Below are 8,735 nucleotides of genomic sequence, written 5' to 3'. Positions count from 1 at the left end.
GCACTGGTCCAGGAAGATCTCACATGCTGTGAAGCGGCTAGGCCCATGAGCCAGGGCCGCTGCGCCTGCATGTTTGGAGCCTGTGTTCTGCAACGGGAGAGGCCACAACAGTGAGAGGTGCGCATACTGCAAAAAAAAAAAAAAAAAGATTCATGTACCACAATGTTCATTGCAGCTCTATTTACAATAGTCAGGACATGGAAGCAACCTAAATGTCCATCCACAGATGAATGGATAAAGAAGATGTGGCACATATATACAATGGAATATTACTCAGCCAGAAAAAGAAACAAAATTGAGTTATTTGTAGTGAGGTGGCTGGACCTAGAGTCTGTTATACAGAATGAAGTAAGTCAGAAAGCAAAAAACTTATACCATATGCTAACACGTATATATGGAATCTAAAAAAAAAAAATGTTTATGAAGAACCAGTGGCAGGACAGGAATAAAAACTCAGATATAAGAGAATGGACTTGAGGACATGGGGAGGGGGAATCATAATCTGGGATGAAGTGAGAGAGTGGCATGGACCAATATATACTACAAACTGTAAAATAGATAGCTAGTGGGAAGCAGCTGTATAATCCAGGGAGATCAGCTGTGTGCTTTGTGACCACGTAGAGGGGTGACATAGAGAGTTTTGGAGGGAGATGCAAGAGGGAGGTGATGGGGATATATGTATATGTATAGCTAATTCACTTTGTTATAAAGCAGAAGCTAACGTACCATTGTAAAGTAATTATACTCCAATAAAGATGTTAAAAAAAAAAAAACAGAGATCAACTTTATTTTTTGATTGGCTTCTATATACCAGGTACAGTCACTTAATAGTTTTGAGACATTTCTCTATAACCATCTGTTCTCATCAATATATAATGGGGTTTTAACAAAAGACACTGCTACATCTCTGTCAGGGCCCCACTTTACAGAAAGGTAGGTGTAGAAGCACTCAGTATAAAAGCCTGCTTTTGCCAGTTTTACTATTATTTTACAAGCTACACACAAGGCTATGGTTAGTATCATTATTCATAACTGATTTTCAGGACACAGGTGGAACTGGTATTAATTTATCATAATCTTATAAACAGTGTCTCTCTACTGGTTTTTATGTACCATGAAACTAAAAAATTCCCATTAAATAGTATTAGCTTAAGAGTATCCAATCCAAACTCATTCAAAAACATGTTTACTCATATAAATGAACTCATTTTTAGCCTCTCTTCACATTTTGTCTTTAAACTGCCTACTAATAGAAAAAAAAAAGAAAATATATTTAAATGTTTACAACTCTTATCTCTGTGAGATATATAACAGATTTCCTACAACAGATGTGTACTGCATTTCTAATTATAAAGTTTTCAATAAATGTTATTTTCAAATATTTTATTTTGTGGTTTTTAAAGTATTTTAGAGATACCTTAAAAAAATCAATCACTCCATCTCTACTTTTGCTTTTTCTCTGTGTGTTTGTGTGTGTGTGTTTTCACATGTGTGTGTGGAGAGGGTTATGGAGAACCTTTGAAGAAATTAAAAATAAAAGATATAGAGAACTAAAGGCTGTGTATGTTGCCCCAAATTTAGTTTGTTTCAATTTTGTATTGCATGCTATTTCAGAAAAATTTATTACTTCCTTCCTTTACTCATTTAGTCATCAATTAACTCAGCAAATATTGAATGTTAACCATATGCTTGGGCCTGTCACAGACATTCTTAATTGTGAAGTTTCATTGTTTATCCTCAAGGGTCTAGTATCAGAAAGCTATATTTTGTAGAGATGAGTAAAATACAATTTGAAAAACAATTATTTAGTGAGACGGTAAATTATTAACTCTCAGGTCCCTGAAAAGCTTCATAAATCTGTTCAATCCTTCGTTACTGTGTGTTCAAATTACACACTCTATAACATTGATCTGGGTTTCAAAATAGATATTTACCATGGTAAGTATGGTTTCTGCAGAAAGGATTGTTTTAGTTCACTAACTAGATCAATACTTTACATCAACTGACTGCCATTGTAATCCACATTTTATTTTCTCTGAGTTTGGTTATAGTATAGTATTCCATCAGATATTGTCCAAAAGAGAAGGAATTATCCATTGGTTATCTGGACTAGAGATGAGGGATTATGTCTTACTGATTTGATAGTATTTATGTTTTTATTACATATAATTTATATTGTCCAGTAGTGTCCTGCACATGTACAGGACACAATATTTATTAAATGAAGGATCATTTAGTATTATCATCTATATGATCTATTTTATTTCAATTTCTCATTACACTATCAAGGATTAAAACATTCATACTTAGTCTTAGAATTGAAACTGGATGACACCCCATGCAATTTGGGTAGTTCACTGGTAAATTTTATAACACCAAAATTCAAATTATCATAACATGGAATTTGGAATTAGAGGACATTGATTTAAGTCCTAAGTCTTCAGTGTCTGAACTTGGATAAGTCATTTTACTTCTCTTAAACTGAATTTTATCACTTTAAAAATGGAGCTAATAATATTTATTTCAGTTGTGATGAGAATTCTAAAAAGACAAAATGTATAAGTAGGCACATTTTAAATTGCAAACCACTACACATTTATTATGGATAAAAGTCATATTATATCACTCTTTGGAATGACAGTCCACTAAAAGCATGTTGTAGAAATGAGATTACTAGGTAATGGTGGGAAACAGAGGTGGACAAGGGGAAAGAAAAGAGAAGATAATATATAAAGACAAACTCTGTCTACTCCTTAATTGTGCTGTGGTTTGCATTTGACCGATTCTTCCTCACAATAAGATTTCTTAAAACTTCCTTCTAACTCTGAGAAACAATATTGCTTACCCTAATATTAAACAAGCTAATGAATTATTTGATTTTTAAACTGTAAATGTGAGTTTGAATTAATAAATTACGAAGACTCATTTTGGAGCTATCAGGTTGATACTGTATTAATATCAGGTTGTACTGTACTGATATCAGGTTGATACATATTGGATGAATTTAGCTCAACTTGACCTATCGTTTTTGGTAGTGAGTTCATAATGAAAAAGAAAATGTGAGAAACAAGTCAATGTGAGCAAAGATAGCAAAAACAAAAAGATCAAAACTAGTAAATAATTATCTACACTGTATAAAATGTTTAAAATACATAGATGGATTAGAAATACAAGGAAAAACAATGGCAAGACAAACATTTTTAAATGACAGAAATAGAGAATGGCATGAAAAGTTTAATAACTAAAAATTAAAAGCACAGACATTCATTTCCACTTCCATCCATAACCAAGCCACCAGCCCTTTGGTAGAAACACCTTAAAAGAGGAGACAATGGAATTAACAGACACGAATTTCAAAGAGCTATTAGAAATATATTCAAAACTCTGAATGAAATATAAACAAAATATTTAAAATAAAGTCATAAAAAGAAAGTATAAAAGACTTAGTGAGAAAAAATAAAATATCTGAAACGAAAACGTCACCACAGGCTCTTTCTGTGCTCTGTGCACACGCATTCCCGGTGGGTGCCACAGAGTTTCTCTGGGGCCCAGATGGCAGGAGCTGAGCATCAGGAGCTGGAGTGGAGGCCTGAGTGTCCCGTTGTGCCTTTTGAGCTGGGCCCTTGGGAGCCAGGCACGCAGGGAATCTGTGGGGCCACCCTGCCTTTCCTGTCACCTGGGAAGGTGAGGAACCAAGATAAGGTGTCTGTCATGGTTAGTCACCGGAGGCAGTGGCCAGCTGCCTAACCTGAATAGAGGCAAATAGGACAACATGGAGCTGCTGTTGTAGATCCCCTTTTGACTTGAAGTTGCTGGGCCACCAGCAGCCCAACACAGACATGGAGATCTAGCAGATTTTATTGGCTGAAAATGTAAGTGAAGAAACTTCTAGAAATGTAGATTTTCATAACTTCACGGCAAAGAGAAAGAAACGACAGAATTTTGTCTTCATGACGGATCTCCTTATGCAAATGGTGACCTTCATGTAGGACATGCTTTAAATAAGATTTTGAAAGACATGACCGGCTTATACCTTATGATGACAGTTTCCAAAGTACGTTTTGTGTCATGATGATATTGTAATGGGTTACTCATTGAAGTAAAAGTATTACCAGAACTTGGTGAAAAAGTTCAGAATCTTTCATCCGTGAAATTAGAAAGTTCATTTGGTAAAGCAGCCAATGAGAAACAGAAATCGACATTTAGTCTTTGAATAGTAATGGCAGATTGCAATAATTGCTACTCTACATTTGATAGAAAATATGAAGCCAAACAATTGAGAATTTTCTAATAAGTGTTTGATAACAGCTTGGTTTATTGATTTTACAAAACCTGTGTTTTGGTTTCCCTGGTCAAGGACTGCTTAGGTTCTGCTTCAGCAGAACTTGAATAAAATCCTGAGTGTGTCAGTTGTTCTATACATTTAAAATTCTCTCACTTGAAACTTTCTAAGTTGACATCCCTTATAGATAGTTTGTCTTCTGTTAGCTTTTTTAGTCTGAACCACACAGTCTTGGACTTTTCCAACCAGTTGCATTGTTTGCTATGTGCCCAAATCCAAGTACACTATTGAGAAATGTTCCAGTTCTGGAAATATCTATATATTTCCTGCAGATAAAGTAACACCTGTTGCTTCTACTTTGGAAACAATATTTGAAGTTATTTCAATATTTTCATGTATAACTTTGAAAAATGGTATTTGTACCCATCCTATATTTCCTGATAAAGCTCTCCTCTTTTGTCTTCAAATTATATGACCATGACAAAATGAACAGGATTGGTTCACACAGTCCCAATTCATGATAAGGAAGATTACAGTGTAGATTTTCAACACAACCTGTTAATGATATTTTCACTAGATGAGGATGACATTTTCACAGATGTTTCAGATCCTAAACTTCAAAGACTGTACTTAAAGAAGGAACTGCTGTGGTAATAAATGTGCTTCAGGCAGCAAAGCATTTGTTGAAAGAGGATAATTTGATATTTAGCTATCCTTATGACTGGAGGACTCAGAAACCAATGGTTACTCATGTCTGCAAGCAGTGGTTTGTAATATATTAAGACCACATGAATTTTACAACCACAGCCATGTCCCCCCTTTTAAAAAGGGGGAACTTCCTCCTAGATCAAGAGTGAATGCCATGGTCAAAATCATGGACACACAACTATAGTAGTATATATCAAGGCAAAGAGATTGAGGTGTTCAAATTCCTATGTTTTGTCATAATACACAAGATGAATTATTGATCAACATCCAAACCATTGAGCATATTATTGAACAAGTGGAACAACACAGCAGTGATATCTAACAGACTCCCTCCCCTGAGCAACTGCTTCCAAAAGAAGTCAAATCTCAGATTGGTGGTCCTGATACCTTAGAATATGTGCTAGTCCAGGATATTTTCTACATCTGGTTTAATAGATTTTCATGGCTTCATGTTCTTCCAGGTACTGACTAAAGAGCCAATTTGTACTTGAGAGGAAAAGTCCAGCTTGGTGGTTGGTTTCAGTCTTTTTTGATTAACATGTGTGACAGCAAGGAGAAAAGCACTTAGTAAGACAGTGGTTGTCAGGAATTAACCTTGGAGAAAGGGATAATAGATGTTTAAAACTTTGAGAATATCATTAATCATAATGTTGTCATCAGTGGAACACAAGATAAAAGCAGGGAGCCTCCCTACGGTACTGATATCCTCCTTTGGTGATAGCTGAGTCTTGTGTCATCATTAAAGTGACAGTTGGTTCATCTGTTATTAATACTGCCAGGGATGTTAGCAAGTTTAGGAATACCATGTGTTTTTTTTGCGGGGGAGGAGGTGGCTGGTTTCAGTACAGAACTGGTTTCAGTCCTGCTAAGGATATGTGTGTCATAGACCAGTATGCTACACTTAAGTGTAGGATTTTGCAAACAAGATTATTGAGTCATATAAACAATATGATCTTGGAAAAGTCGTTTGCCTATTACAAGCATTTTATGAACTCTTTTGTTTCAGTGTAATCAAAGTTAGGCTTTATTGTGAAAATGAAAATGATCTCAAATCAACTCAAATGAAGTCAAATCAAATCAACTTGTCAGACTGCATCAACTAAAATTTTGGATGTAATATTGTTTGTGCTTTCACTCTTTCTCATGGCTGAAGACATATTCTAGCACATACCTCATGTTAAAGAACTCAAGAGTGTTTTTCGTACTGAGTAGAATAGTACAACAAGGAACTGGAAGAAGCAAGATAGGTGGAAGCAGTAAAGAGTGCATGTGCAATGAGCGATTCATTTATTGGAAGCATCTCTGGCAAAAATGCAACAGAGTACAAAGCTATCACTGTGATAGAACTTGGTCTGCTTTTTGAGGTAGTAGAGTTGCAATGAACTGAGGAGACTTCTTGTACCCCTTAGCTGAAGGAATTAATGATGACTTCTCACATACCTTTACTCACTCAACAACCTTGAGCAATAAATACAGATGTAATTGAGCTTAAAGGCACAATCCTAATTAGTTTAGAAAGTGGTGATATTTCTGAAGAGCTTTCATATAAAGTGGTTGTCATGCCAACTACCAAAGAAAAATACCCTCCTTGTTGGAAGTATACAGCTGCATCATCAGATAAACTCTGACCTTGTGTTCAGAAGTGAGAGGTTGAAAGTAGTACTTCACTTTGTTATTAACAGTTCTCTGAGCAAGAACACCCTGACAGTACTGACTAGGGGTTTAATGGACTGTTTATAATGGAAAGAAATTGAAGATTTAGATAACGAGTGAAAGAGTAAATAGTGGAGGATGGATATCAAATCACAATTATAAAAGAAGTATCTACTATAAATAGAGATAGAATAATGTGCATATATACATGTGAAAAAATATATATGTAGGTGTATTATATCATATATCCATATCATGGACTTATTCAGACATAGATATTGACTATCTTACATTCAAATGTGGCTGAGCGGAGAATATTTTATATTTTATAAATCTTTTTGACACAGTATTTAAAGTTCTATAGTGTCTGAAAATGAAGACACTCTGGAAAACTTAAAACAAATAAACAGATGATCTTAGTAGCAGGGAAATACGGTAGGAAAAAAGATCAGCAAGATTGGAGATACCATAATAGAAAATATCCAAATTAAAGCAGGAAAAAAGTGTTCACAAAAAAATATTAATTCTCCAATGCACATGCAGTATGGTTTTCCACAAAAGAGGAAGACAGAAAAATAATGGGAAAAATATGGCAGAAATTTTTCAAATTTGACAAAACTACGAATCAAAAAGCTGAACAAATTTCAGTAGGATAAACACAAAGAAAACCACAACAAGCCACATCATCATCAGACTACTGAAAACGAGATAAAGGAAATCTTTAAAAAAGAAAGAAAGGGAAATAATATAGAGGGGAATAAAATAAGAGTAATTGTGGGCATATGGTCAAAAATAATGTAAATCAGAAAAAGTAGAAGAGTATCTATGAAGTACTGGAAGAAAAAAGAAAAAAAGAATAAAAAACAAACCCAGTGAACCAAGAATTGTTTATCCAGCAAAAGTATAATTCAAAAATAGAAAGACATATAGACAATTCAAATGAAAAAAGTAGACAAAATTAATCTCCCAAAGAACTTTATTACAAGAAATGTTAAAGATAGTGTTTTGGTGTGATTAATTAAAGACATAAATAGTAAATTTTGGAGCAACCACAAAATTGATTATGTAAATATCATCCTCCTGTACTTACTCTAAGTATATTAATCTTAAATAGTCTACATTTCAAATATCTTCTAGATAGGTGATCACACACATATTTTATACAAGTACTTGCTTATATTCATTAAATATTTAGAGCAATGATTCATAACACATCTATGAAGATTTTGAGACATGCAGATGTTCAGGCCCCACCCAAGATTAATTGAATCAAAATCCCTAGGTTAGCAGTTCTGAACAGTTCTGCAAATTCAAGGAATTCAAAAGCACACGGAAAAGTTTTTGTGCTTATTCAGACTGAACCTCTGAACTCTCTGAAGGTTAAAAACCTTCATTTTTTTTTCTCTTCTTCCTGCTTTCCCCACAGTAGCAAATTCAGATTTGCTGATTTCAATAAAAGGAAAAATAACATAATCAAAAACTGGTCTGAGGTTTGGGGTGGGGACAAGGCATACAGATGCCAAACCAGTTGAGTGATGAACCCATATTGCTGCAGCATTTTGGCACTCAATGTATTTTGTCTGATCTAAGGGGAAAAAAGCAGAAGACACTAATTATTGGGTTGGCCAAAAAGTTCGTTCAGGTGTTTCTGTCAGATACTACAGAAAAACTGAATGAACTTTTGGCCAAACCAATACTAGTACCAAAAATGAAAGTGGGGACATTACTGCAGAAAGAGGGGAATTAAAAGGATAATAAAAGAAACTATAGGGCTTCCCTGGTAGTGCAGTGGTTGAGAGTCCGCCTGCCAATGCAGGGGACACAGGTTCATGCCCCGGTCCAGGAAGATCCCACATGCCGTGGAGCAGCTGGGCCCGTGAGCCATGTCCGCTGAGCCTGAGCATCCAGAGCCTGTGCTCCGCAACGGGAGATGCCACAACAGTGAGAGGCCCATGTACCGCAAAAAAAAAAAAAGAATCTATGAACAACTCTGTGCCCACAAATTTAATAGCCTGGATGAAATGGGCCAATTTCTTGAAAGACATGATCTGCCAAAACTCACATAGTAGAAATAGATAATCTGAATAGACAT

At 35.1% G+C, this 8,735-nt stretch overlaps 1 pseudogene; it reads left to right on the top strand.

The window, feature by feature from the left end:
• The first annotated feature begins 3,552 nt into the window (after positions 1 to 3,552).
• LOC101277278 (isoleucine--tRNA ligase, mitochondrial-like) lies at positions 3,553 to 6,618 on the top strand (annotated as a pseudogene).
• The last annotated feature ends 2,117 nt before the right edge of the window (positions 6,619 to 8,735 follow it).

The sequence above is a fragment of the Orcinus orca genome, chromosome 17 (assembly GCF_937001465.1).
Source record: "Orcinus orca chromosome 17, mOrcOrc1.1, whole genome shotgun sequence".
In the NCBI taxonomy this organism is placed as follows: Eukaryota; Metazoa; Chordata; class Mammalia; order Artiodactyla; family Delphinidae; genus Orcinus; species Orcinus orca.
The sequence above is the reverse complement of the archived record's forward strand: the minus strand, read 5'-3'. Positions and strand labels throughout refer to the sequence as shown.